This window comes from Oryctolagus cuniculus, chromosome 19 (genome assembly GCF_051225735.1).
Source record: "Oryctolagus cuniculus isolate XC-2025 breed Fujian yellow rabbit chromosome 19, ASM5122573v1, whole genome shotgun sequence".
In the NCBI taxonomy this organism is placed as follows: Eukaryota; Metazoa; Chordata; class Mammalia; order Lagomorpha; family Leporidae; genus Oryctolagus; species Oryctolagus cuniculus.
In genome coordinates, this window is record NC_142885.1 from 2,677,023 (window position 1) to 2,689,502 (window position 12,480).

Consider the following 12,480-nt stretch of genomic DNA (forward strand, 5'->3'; position numbering starts at 1 on the left):
ATACTTCACAAAAAACTTTAAGACGCACCAGAGCTACCATAAGCTGCAAAGACTTTCTACCAGGTTGGAAAGGGTTAACAGGTAACAGGTAACAGCTTTTCCCGGGGTGGAGAGACCTGTGGAATTTCCCTCTCCCTTTCTCCTGGCCAGTGGTACAGGAATGGAGATGAGGAGAGCAAAAGAGTGGAGGAGGGAGCCCCTGGGAGAAGGAGGAAGGCAGAAAGCAATAAAGCTCCTCAGTCTGGGGGCTGAGTGGGGTTTGAAATCTCCTATTGCTCAAGGTTACCCACTACCTAGTTGTCTGAGTTTACCTGAAGGGCCAATATTAGCCTCGACCGAAGCTAAGCCCTGCTCGCGTAGCAGTAGGCAGCGTGACCAGGCGTCCCTCCGAGAGAGAGACCTGATCCTCGGGTCGCAGTCCGGCCGCCGGGAAGCCAAAGCGAGCTCAGGGGGTCTCCAGGCTCTCAGCCAACTGCCCTTCCTAATTTCCCTCCCATTCCTTACAATCCCTCTGGAGTTTCGGCCGTAGCTAAGCCGTGGCCGGGGGGACTCTGCATTCTCGGAGAGCTGTGGGGTGCCGGACACTCAATGGTCACTTCCACAGATCCGGTCCCACTTGAGGGAAGGAATACTGACCTTCGATGTCTTCTTAAAATCCCTGTCTGGGTGCCCATGACGACCAGGCTGGAGAACGGCCTCTTTCACTCGGCTAATGAGTGGTAAATGGAATGAGCCCTCCAGGGGCCAATCCACTCTGAGGGCAGGTCATTTAGAGACACAGAAAGACTTTACCTTTTTGACTGACAAAAAAAGGTTATGTGCCTAGTGGCTTACCTCTGACCAATGATTCAAAGTTAGAGACAAAGGTGTAGACACAGTCTGGCCCATGTTAGCAGACAACACAATGTACACAAACAGACAAACAGCGTAGAGAAGCAGCATACAACGACCACACAAATGTCTACCAAACGGGAGCCATCACAGCGTCCCAAAAATGCTTAACAAATACAAAAGACTAACGAGCTCGATCAAATACCAAAGTTTCGGCAGTACAAACAAAATGTGAGTCTCTGCAGTCTATTTCCCTACTGCAGGCAACCCACCAAACAGGAAACACTGGGCGTCCCCAGTTCTCCCTTTCTCCCGGGGCGTCCCCCGGGATGTGGTCTGTGGCTCTGGAGCACGTCTGCCCGCCACAGTCGGGTGGAGCTCTCGCTCGAGCCCGACAACCACGCTGCCAATTACAAACAAATAACAAACCTCACCAAACAACAAATCAAAGTGTACACTTTCAATCAAAACAATAGGCGCCTTACTCACCCCGAGAGATATCCGTTGGAGGCGTCCACAGGCAGCAGTCAGATCTCGGTGGAACCTCCAAATGTTAGGGTCTAAAAAAAAGCCCACCGCCCGAGGAACAACTCCAAGAGACTTTTTCTCTCATGCAACCAGCAAAGGGTTAAATTTATTGATCCAACATGTTGGGGCCCTCTGACAAGGACAGAGGAGCAGTGAGGAACTACAGCATAGGGTTTATAAAGGCAAAAACCGCAAAATCTGGAGGAGGGAGAGAATACACGGTTGCTAAGCGGTTGCTAAAATCTTACAATCAGCAATTATGATTTTAAGACATAGACAAATCACATCTTCATTAGCAGCCCAGGTAACCCAGGTGCAACCTTTCTACTTTTAAGCTTGAGCAATCATGCTAGGGGGTTTTTGTGCGTTGCCAAGGGTGATGTAGTGCACTGCTATTGTCCGACTATTTGAGATCATAGTTTCAGACCAGAGTCTCACGGGGGGGGGGGTGCTTTCCCAGAATGCAGTCTCAAGTGCTCCAAAATGGAGTCCCTACTGTCAAGGTGCTACTTTACTCTGTCTTATTTTCACAGCTGTACCAGGAAGGTTTAAACCTGTAAGCTTAAGCTTAACTTTTGACACCCGTACATATACAATTTTAACTCTTCAGGACTTGATATAGAAAATTTGTAATGCTGCAAATCTACACCATCCTTTTAGGTTTCTCAACCAGAGAATACCTTGATGAAAACACATGGGAGAGCTGGCTGGTAGCATTTATAAAGGATTTACAGAGGTAGGAAGAAACTGGAGCATAGAGCAATGGCACAGAATGTGGGGAGCAACTCGGACTAGACTAAGTTACTGGAATTAAGACTTATTCTATGCATCTGCTCTCCTACAATATGGCGCTGGGAGAGGAGTAAACAGCTTCTACACAGCTGCCTTTCACCAACTTGACAAGCTGTAGGAGCTGGTCCTGATTGGAGGAGAGCAGCGAACTCGGCGTGTGGGTAGCAGAGTTGGGATTGGTGGAAGAGGACTATAAAGGAGGAGAGAGACAACATGCACCAGGAACATCTAAGGGGAACATCCGGATAACATCTGAGCAGCCCCCGAGAGAGCCGGCCGGCGGTGCGCCGCTCCCCCATGGAAGTGGGGAAAGAAGTGGCAGGGGGCACCGCCCTTCCACGGAGGTGGAAGGATCAGCAGCCAACCCAGGAAGAACCAGCAGCAAACCCGGGGAGGGCCAAGCAGACAAAAGCACAGCGCAGGGTCCTGTGTCATTCCTCCGCGAAGAGGGGGAGCGACATAATGGTGCCGTGACTCAGATATGAAGCCTAGGCAGGGTTTAGTGTCGTTCTTCCACGAAGAGGGGGAGCGACATAATGGTGCCGTGACTCAGATATGAAGCCTAGGCAGGGTTTAGTGTCGTTCCTCCACGAAGAGGGGGAGCAACAATAGAAGGCTGTGACTGCAATCCAGACACTGGAGATGGAGCAGAGTTTGGAACTAGCAAGCCTTGGTCCAGGACAGGCCTACTGGTTAACACCGTGGTTGGGATGCCCATATTCCATATTGGAACATCTGGGTTCAAGTCCAGGCACAGCTTCAGATTCTAGCTTCCTGCTAATGTGCACCCTTGGAGGCAGCAGGTCATGGGTCAAGTAGTTAGGTTCCTGCTACCCACAGGCAAGACCTGGATGGAGTTCTTGGCTCTCAGTTTCAGCCTGGCCCAGACCTGGTAATTTCTGGCATTTGAGGAGTTGGATTAGCAGACAGGAGCTTGTTTTCTCTGCCTCTCAAAAAATACATTAAAAAAACCCCAAAACACCCACAAGACCTTGTTCTAGCCTTGTCCCTGCCATGCTTCCATTACTGCTGGGGAACCCTGAGCAAGTCACAGCCATTTCTCTGAAGCTTTGTAATTTGTCCCTAAGATGCTGATGAACTTGTAATAGAAAACCCTGAGGTTCTTTCAAACTCTAAAATTCTGCCTGAGATTTATAAATTTTAATGCACTCTGAATACCATCTTGAATCCAGAAGAGAATATAGATGTAGTAATTCTTAACATAATCTTGTCAAAGTACAAAGGAATAGGCTTGATTTTAAGGATTTTAAGAATGCTTTTTTTTTTCTTTTGGACAGGCAGAGTGGACAGTGAGAAAGAGAGGAGAAAAAGGTCTTCCTTTTTCCATTGGTTCACCCTCCAGTGGCCGCTGCACTGATCCAAAGCCAGGTGCTTCTCCTGTCTCCCGTGTGGGTGCAGGGCCCAAGGACTTGGGCCATCCTCCTCTGCACTCCTGGAGCACAGCAGAGAGCTGGCCTGGAAGAGGAGCAACTGGGACAGAATCCAGCATTCTGACCAGGACTAGAACCTGGTGTGCCAGTGCCGCAGGAGGAGGATTAGCCTATTGAGCCACAGCACCGCCCAAGAATACTTTTTAAACCAGATTGCATCACAACAAGCCCATCATTTCAGCATCTTTCTGTTTTCCATGTTTATGAATATGATTTGGACACTGCTGCTATAGCAGTAGTTGACATTAAAGTCAAATAAGAATATTATGTTTGAAACAGAGGAGAGGATTTAAGCTTATCTTTCTAAGAAATTTATGAAAATATACTCGGTAGACAGAAATTGCATTGTCATCAAATTAGTTTTCTAAGCTCAAATTTAATTAAAATGAGACACTTCTACAACTGGTTCAATCAACAGAGTGTAAAGAGATTTTGGAGGGGCTGGCACTGTGACACAGTGGGCTAATGTCCTGGCCTGAAGCACCGGCATCCCTTAAGGGCACCAATTCAATATCTGGTTGCTCCACTTCCAATCCAGCTCTCTGCTATGGCCTGGGAAAGCAGTAGAAGATGGCCCAAGTCCTTGGGCCCCTGCACCCATGTGGGAGACCAGGAAGAAGCTCCTGGCTCCTGGCTTTGGATCAGTGCAGTTCCAGCCATTGCGGCCAATTGGGGAGTGAACCAGTGGTTGGAAGACCTCTCTCTCTCTCTCTCTCTCTCCCCCTCTCCTCTCTCTATGTAACTCTGAATTTCAAATAAATAAATAAATCTTTAAAAAACAGAGAGATTTTGAATGGAGCACACAGGAAATAAATACAGTACCACTCGAGCAAATAACCAACACAACAGTTGTGTCTGCTGTTGCTGGTGATGCTTCTCAAATATCTTTAACGACTTCTGGATGAATTGGCTTCTGCTGGTGTGAAGCAGGCTCATCACGCCTGGCTCACACTTGCAAATTTAGTTCTGTAAGAACAAGAGCTCCCTCTTGGGGAAAAGACCTTAATTCATTTATCGAGGCTCCACTTCTATAACTGACACACTTCCTACTAGGTGCCATGTCCAAAAACTGTCCCGTTGAATAATTAAAGTTCCAAACCATGAACATTTTTTCTTTTTCCCAGAATGTAAGTCCACCATTTCAGCTGTTTTCATGAAAGTGTAAGTTGGCAACTCTTTTTTTTTTTTTTTTTGACAGGCAGAGTGGACAGTGAGAGAGAGACAAAGGTCTTCCTTTTGCCGTTGGTTCACCCTCCAATGGCCGCTGCAGCTGGCACACCATGCTGATCCGAAGCCAGGAGCCAGGTGATTCCTCCTGGTCTCCCATGGGGTGCAGGGCTCAAGGGCCTGGGCCATCCTCCACTGCCTTCCCGGGCCACAGCAGAGAGCTGGACTGGAAGAGGAGCAACTGAGACAGAATCCGGTGCCCCGACTGGGACTAGAACCTGGTGTGCCGGTGCCGCAGGTGGAGGATTAGGCTATTAAGCCGCAGCGCCGGCCCAAACCATGAACTTTTAATGGACACTTTGAAACCACAGTGCTATTTAAACCCTATCAGGTTTTTTTTTTTTAGTAGAATAGTTTCCTGGGTGACTTTTGTGATACCTCTCAACCAAGGGATAGGATACGTGTATACAATTAATACTTTCCCACACATTGATTGTACACTGGAGATAATATAAAGGGCTGATGTCAGTCTCAAACATCAAGTGGATTCATGGGGTGATTAACTGGGGACTGTTGACGGAGGCCCATGAGAATGTCACTTAAGTAAGTTAGTTGACCCTCTCTGCCTGATAGATGGTGACAAACAGTTAACAATGCATCTGGTTACATGAAATGTGTGAGGTCTGGAAAACCTTGGGGATATCAAAGTCACATAAACAACACACCCTTGATCTGACTTGCATGATCCAGTCAGGGGCTAGTCATAGTTGTGAAAAGCACCAACATATCTCCCGGGATTTCTAGCTTCCCATCCTTATTAATCCTATGAGAAAGCATATTCTCACACTGGCAATTTTACATACAGCTGTGTATGTTGGGGACCTCTTGACCAAAGGAATAAGATGCTTCTCTGAGAGTTCTTTACCACAAAGCCAGATTAATAGGAGAGATACATGAGGGAGCAACATTGTTTTCAGTTTGGTTTGTATTGACTGCATAGTCAGATACTCATGATTCATTTAAGGTGCACTCCTGTCCATGTTTGGCTTCATCTCCATTGTGTAGCTTATGCCAACAGTTTTGGCAAGAAGGCTCTGCATTGCTTTGCTTGTAAGGTCAGGCAGACATGCAAGAAGGGCTTGCAATCCCTTCTCACTGTATTTCTTCTGAGCAGAAGCCAGGTGAATGGGTTGAAGTGATAGGTCTTTTCCCTTAGCAGAAATTCCCACCTGGATCTATTCTTCTCGGAAGGGCTCAAAGCCAATGTCATGACACCAAGCACTTCCCTGTAGCTGAGGGCATTGGGCTCTAGTCACAGCTATGGCTACAGATTGCTTTTCACAATGATGTAGCTGACAGACAGCAGCATGTGATGGCTGAAGAACTGTGTGGGAGATACCACATAGTTCTCAACTTCGGGCTGTGGATTGGCCTGGAGCTGACTCTTTTGAGCATTTGAGATTAGAACATTCAGATTGCTCTGCTCCTGATTCAGCTTGCCACTATGCAACCAGGATGCAGCAGATGATGGCTCAAACACTGAGTATTTGCCACCATTTGCAGGACCAGATGGAGTTCTGGGCTCCTGGCATTAGCCTGATTCTGCCCAGGCTACAGTGCTGATCTAGGGAGTAAATCAGCAGGCCAAAGACACATTCTCTCCCCAAATTGTGTGGCTTTGCCTTTCAAATACATTCATCTTTTTAAAAACATCACTGAAATAAAACGTGATTGACTTTTTTAAAGTAAGACTGCTAGGTTATGTGCACCTGAAAGCTTTTACGCAAACAGATGAAACAAATGCCAGGAAGATTGTGACCTCAGCCAAGTGTAACTCAGGCAATGAGGATTCTAACTCAAAGACAGTAACTCAGCCAATGAGGAACCAGGGGAGGGATCTGCATGCTAGGTAATAAATAGGTCGCACTAAACTTCCCCTCATGTGCTGGCCTACCAAGCATGATGTTTTGAAGGCAGATAATCCAGTCTCAATTTTGGTGCACTTCCAGATTCCATCGCTTGACTGGATGGGTGAGGCTGTTTCTCACACAGAGGTGCCTTAAAAATCAACAGTTGACAAAGGCAGGGCCATCTGTGCTGAGTGCGTGTGCATTCATGAGTAAGTAGGAGTATTGGATTCCCCCTTCTTTGCGTTTCCTTGGTGGAGAAGCCATTGTTGCTCTTGTTTAAGATTTTGAAATTTGAGACCCATGCCTGGAAAGTTACTTATTCTGCATGCAGGGCTGTGTTCATTAGCTCTCTGGGATGGAGGGTCTGATTGCTCCCCCAGTAATTTTCATTAGAATGAGGTTCCAGGCCTCATGTAGGAGGACTCCTGGGCCATTGGGCATGGTTTCAGGGCTCATTTAGGGACTATCATTATCTGAAGTCAGCTGATAAATGTGAATTCTTTGTTTCTCCAGCCTTTTGATTTGTTGTAAACCAGATACCAGACTGGATAATCTACACAACGGTCTATTCTGGTTCATGGTTCTGGGAGCCAGGATTTCCAAGGTCTGGTAGTTAGAGCTGGTGAGACTCTGAGGCTGTCTCGTCTTGTGGCAGAGTCAGTGGAGGGCAGTGAAGGGAACAACACAGAGGGGTAGTCCTTGCTTTATTCCTACTCACTTTTGTGATAACAAATCTGATTTGGAAGAGAAAAAACTCCTGGGAGAAAAATGAATTCATTTATCCAGGGTCTACTCAAATGGCTGACCCAATTCCCACTACCTACCACTCTCTAAATCCTCCCCATTGAGTAATCAATGTTCTAACCTGTGTACTTTTAGCAGACACTTTGAACCCATACCGTTACTTAACCATTAGAAGATTTTTGTAGAGAAGCTTCATGGTTGACTTTTGTGACACCTCTGAATCAAGGGAGAGGGGAATTTCACGTGAATGCTGACTCTGCACACATTGCTTCTACTCTGAAGTTAATATGAAGGTCTGAGGCAGACACTTAGCATTCAGAGAAACAACATGTGCATTCCGTGTGTAAATAAATTGGAGAACATGGACATAGGCCGATGAGAATGTCACTTCTGTAACTTAGTTGACCCTTGCAGCCTGATAGATGACAAAAGATTAACAAAATGCATCTGGCTGCATGCAATGTGAGGTCTGGAAAGCCTAGGAGATACCAAAGTCACATTAGCAAACATTGCTTTGATCAGATGTGCATGATCCAGGCAGGCTAGTCATTAATTGTCAAAAGCACCAACATATTTCCCAGAGTTTGTAGCTTCCCATCCATGCTTATCCTAGGAGAACAGCATATTCCCACTCGGGCAGTTTTATCATACAGGTGTGCATGTTGGGGGCCTAGTGACCTAAGGAAGAATAATATCCTCTCAAAGAGTTCTCTACAGCAAAGCCCTGTTGATAGGAGAGATTCATGAGGGAGCAATATTGGTTTAGGTTTGGGGTTATTGACTGCATAGTCAGATACTCATGATTCATTTAAGGTGCACTCCTGTCCATGTTTGGCTTCGTCTCCATTGTGTAGCTTATGCCAACAGTTTAGGCAAGAAGGCTCTGCATTGCTTTGCTTGGAAGGTCAGGCGGACATGCAAGAAGGGCTCTCAATCCCTTCTCACTGTATTTCTTCTGAGCAGAAGCCAGGTGAATGGGTTGAAGTGATAGGTCTTTTCCCTTAGCAGAAATTCCCACCTGGGTCTGCTCTTCTGGGAGGGGCTCAAAGCCAATGTCATGACACCAAGCACCTCCCTGTAGCTGAGGGCATTGGGTTCTAGTCACAGCTAGGGCTACAGATTGCTTTTCATGCTGATGTAGCTGACAGACAGCAGCATGTGATGGCTGAAGAACCTGGGTCCCTGCCACAAAGGTGGGAGATGTCCACCTGGTTCCAAACTATGGCCTGGCCAGGACCTGACTCTCTTGAATATTTGAGATGTGAACACTCCATTTGCTCTGCTCTCAATTCAGCTCACTGCTGTGCAACCAGGATGCAGCAGATGATGGTTCAAATACTTGGTATTTGCTACAATTTGTAGGACACAGAAGGAGTTTTGAGCTCCTGGCTTTAGCCTGATTCTTAAATAAACCTTGATTTATGTTTTAAAGTAAGACTGCTAGGTTACAAGCACCTGAAAGCTTTTAGGCAAACAAGATAAACAGGAGTATAGTGGCAAGAACCAGTGAAGAGAATGCAGGACAGCTTGTAACCCCAGTGTTTCAGCCTGTGAGGAAGCAGGGGAGGGATCTCCATGCTAGGAAATCAATGGTCGGCTCTAACCGCCCCAGGTATGCTGACCTACCATGCTGGAAATCTTGCAAGATTGTTAACCAAGTTTCGATGTTGATGCATGCACTTCCTGAACCCATCACTTGACTGGATGAGTGAGGTTGTTCATCACACAGATGAGTCTAGAAGCATCAGTCAACAAATGCAGGGCCATCCACGGTGAGTATGTGTCCCTAGAGAGACACACACACATGTGTTGGCCTTCATTACTTGGCTGTGGTTTCCTGTACTAAACTGAATTCCAAAGACGCCCAGAAATGAGGGCAGGCAGGAGCCCCCATTTCACTGCTGTGGGTCCTGAGGAGCTGCCTGTGGATGAACCTTTTGTGAGAGTGAGAGTTGTTTGGAGATGGCTGCCCATGTCTACTCTGATACCTTCTTCCTGTATTTGGCCCTGGTTGGCCCAGTGATATTTTTGGTCATCTTGGGGTGAGGGAGGAGGGATTGAGGTAAACTTGGGGGCTCAGGCTTCAGATACAGCTCTCACTCCAGAGTTTTACTCCTTCTGCTCACCCCTCAGGAACTGTTTTCTCTTTGGTCATTTGCCTTTTCAGTCTCATCATTTTCCTGCCCTCTAGTATCCCCTTCTCTTGGCTCCTTTTTTACCTCTTCTCCCTTTCCAGTCCCCTTCTTCCTGCCTGACTATGCATATCAAGGATTATGGCTATGAATGCAAAAACTCTGCCTTAATCTTGTTTTTATTTTTTATTTTCTGTGTGGTCGTAGTATGATAGTTAATTTTACACAATGACTGGATTGGGCCACCGAGTGCCCATACATTTTGCCTAGCCTCATTCTTGATGTGTATATGTGGGTATTTCTGGCTTGGTTTAATATCTGAACAGCTAGAATGTGCAAAGAAAATGGCCCTTCCTGGTGAGGCTTGAATAGAACAAAAGGACAGAGCAGTCTGTAATCAAAAGGTCACACTCCTTCCTTTACTGTCTTAGATAATTGACATCAGAATATTCTGGATAGTGTTCTAGAATTTGATGAATGACTCTCCTGGGTATCCAGATTGGGAAATGGGCACACACGAAGGTTTCTGCAGCAATGTTTGATCTTTCCTTCATAGGACCTCTGCCTCCACCTCTATGTGAATATGCTCTAGTCCTGGGTGTCTTCCACATACCACACTTGTTTCAATGCCTTTGGGAGGTGGCTCAGGTGCCAGTTTCAGGGGTTTTCAATGTCAGCCTCTGTCCCTCCCACATGCACACGCGCTGTGACATTGCAGACTTTTTCTGAAACTTTCATCTGGAAAAATGATGAACAGTCTAGATGCATGCAGATTACGTACTTTCTTCATAGAACATTTGAGGGAACTAAGGGCAAGGGATAAATTTGTTAATTTCAGAGCATCTTTCTAGTATAAACCTCAGGGAAAAGCACAAAAGTGTCCATTCCTTTCCTTGACACTCACAACCTAGCAGAGATATTTTCCAGACCAATCTTTCTAGTCTAGCACCATGTACCAGAATATTTGTTTTTGAAGGATCCCATATCTTGGAAAATTTTAAAAACATTTTTATAATGTTTCACTGTAGTCTCACAAAGTCTCTCAGTATGGATTTTAACTTTCATGTGAAGTGTAGATGCTGGCAAAATCTTTCCATTCTTTCCATATTCTCCATATCCTTTATTTCCAAACATATTTATAAAGTCAGTTCACAATGGTCAGTAGCATGTCTTGATTAGGATCAATGCAGTTTGAGATCTTGTCCAAGTTAGGATATTGAGGAAGCAGTTTCTGCTGATTAACTGGAAGTGATCAAAATTCTCTTTCTATTCAGTGTGCTAACTCTTACATTCTGGGGCCACAGTGGCTGAGAGCATTCGTGATCTTCCAGAAGTGCTAGTGCTCCAGCCTGTCCTTTTCCTCCTCCATGCTGCTCAAGGCAGCAGAGGACATCGCCATGGCTGAGCCCCAGTGCAGGGTGGAGAACAGTGATTCCACCACACCACTTCCAGCACAGCTGCCGCTGTCTTCTGGCCAGCAGCCTTTGGCAGCTGAGTGGCGGGAAGCTGTGCTAAACTCCTCTGCTGCATCCCTGCCACCATCCTTGGCTTGGTGGCAGATGCTCCATCCTCCTCTTGATGGTGCCAACATGGACCTGCTGCAAACTCAGTGCACATTTCACTCCCTGTTTCCCTCAGTGCTGCCTCCATGCTGGAAGCCCTGAGGTGCTGAGGGATCCTTGGCATTCCCCACAGGGTTAAAGGGCTACACAAGGCCTTAGTAAGAGTTGGCCCAAGGCACAGTGACAGGATTTGTGCACATATTACCATGAAATATTTCCAAGGTCCTGTACTCTGATGTGTCATGGGCACAATTCCTGGGGCCAATGGCAATGGAGATCTTCCCACAGCTGCAGGGGCTCTTGTATGCCACTCCAAGGCTTCCCAAGATACAGCTCAGACACCCGGCATAAGCCTGGTGGGTCATCTCTGGGCATCAAGCTCAGCAAAGCAGAGCTGATTCCATTCATACTCTCCCATTGCTCCCTGGACCAAAGCAGGTGGGTCTAAGGAAGACGGGGCAAGGCTGGTCCCAGGCACCTGAAGCCATCCTTTCTAGTCTTTGTGATCTGACTGGAGCTTAGCTGTCTGACCCTGCCCACTTTTGCTTTCTTGTCTGCCAGTTGCAAACTCTATTCCTGCATTTACAGGAGAGAGAAGCTGTGGTCTAGCTTCTTCTGCAAGTAGATGCAGGACCCTGAAGTGTGCCTCAGTGAGATGCATGCGCCTAACCTCCTGTGAGCACACTTGTCATTAGACAAACATCCTGTCATCCGGTGCTCCCAAACATGAGTATTTCCTTCTCCCTGCTTGCCTTGTTCTGCTTTGATCCCTTACCTTCCTGCCCTTGAGTTCTCATTTTTGTTCCCCTAAAACAATGCCCTGGTCCCCTTTACCTCATTCCACCTCCTACTATGTAGACATGTCTCAGCACTCCAGATTTAATGGGATTAGAATTCACTTGCTCTATCAAGCATTTAAAACAATCATAACTAGGGTGTTGTGTTGTGGAGCAGCAGGCTGGGCAGCTGCTTGCAAACTCAGCACCCATAAGGTCATGAATGTTAGTACCTGTAACCCCACTTCCTATCGAGCTCCCTTGTATAATGCCTGGCAGGAAAGCAGAAAATTGTCCCATTCCTTGGGTGCATGCCTCCCATGTAGGAGACCCAGATGGAGCTCCATGTCCTGGCTGTGGCCCAGCCCAACCACTGCTGTGGTGGCCATTTGGACAATGAACCAGAGGATAGAAGATGTCTGTCTGTCTCTCAAGCTCTCTCCCTGTCTTCTTTCCCTGTTACTTTGCTTTTCAAATGCTAACAAAAATGTACATCTCTAAAGGTACTCACCACTAGTCTAAGCTCATGCAAAAGAGGAGCCCTGTTTTATTAACCACAGCATCTGTAGTGCCAGGGACATCTCCGT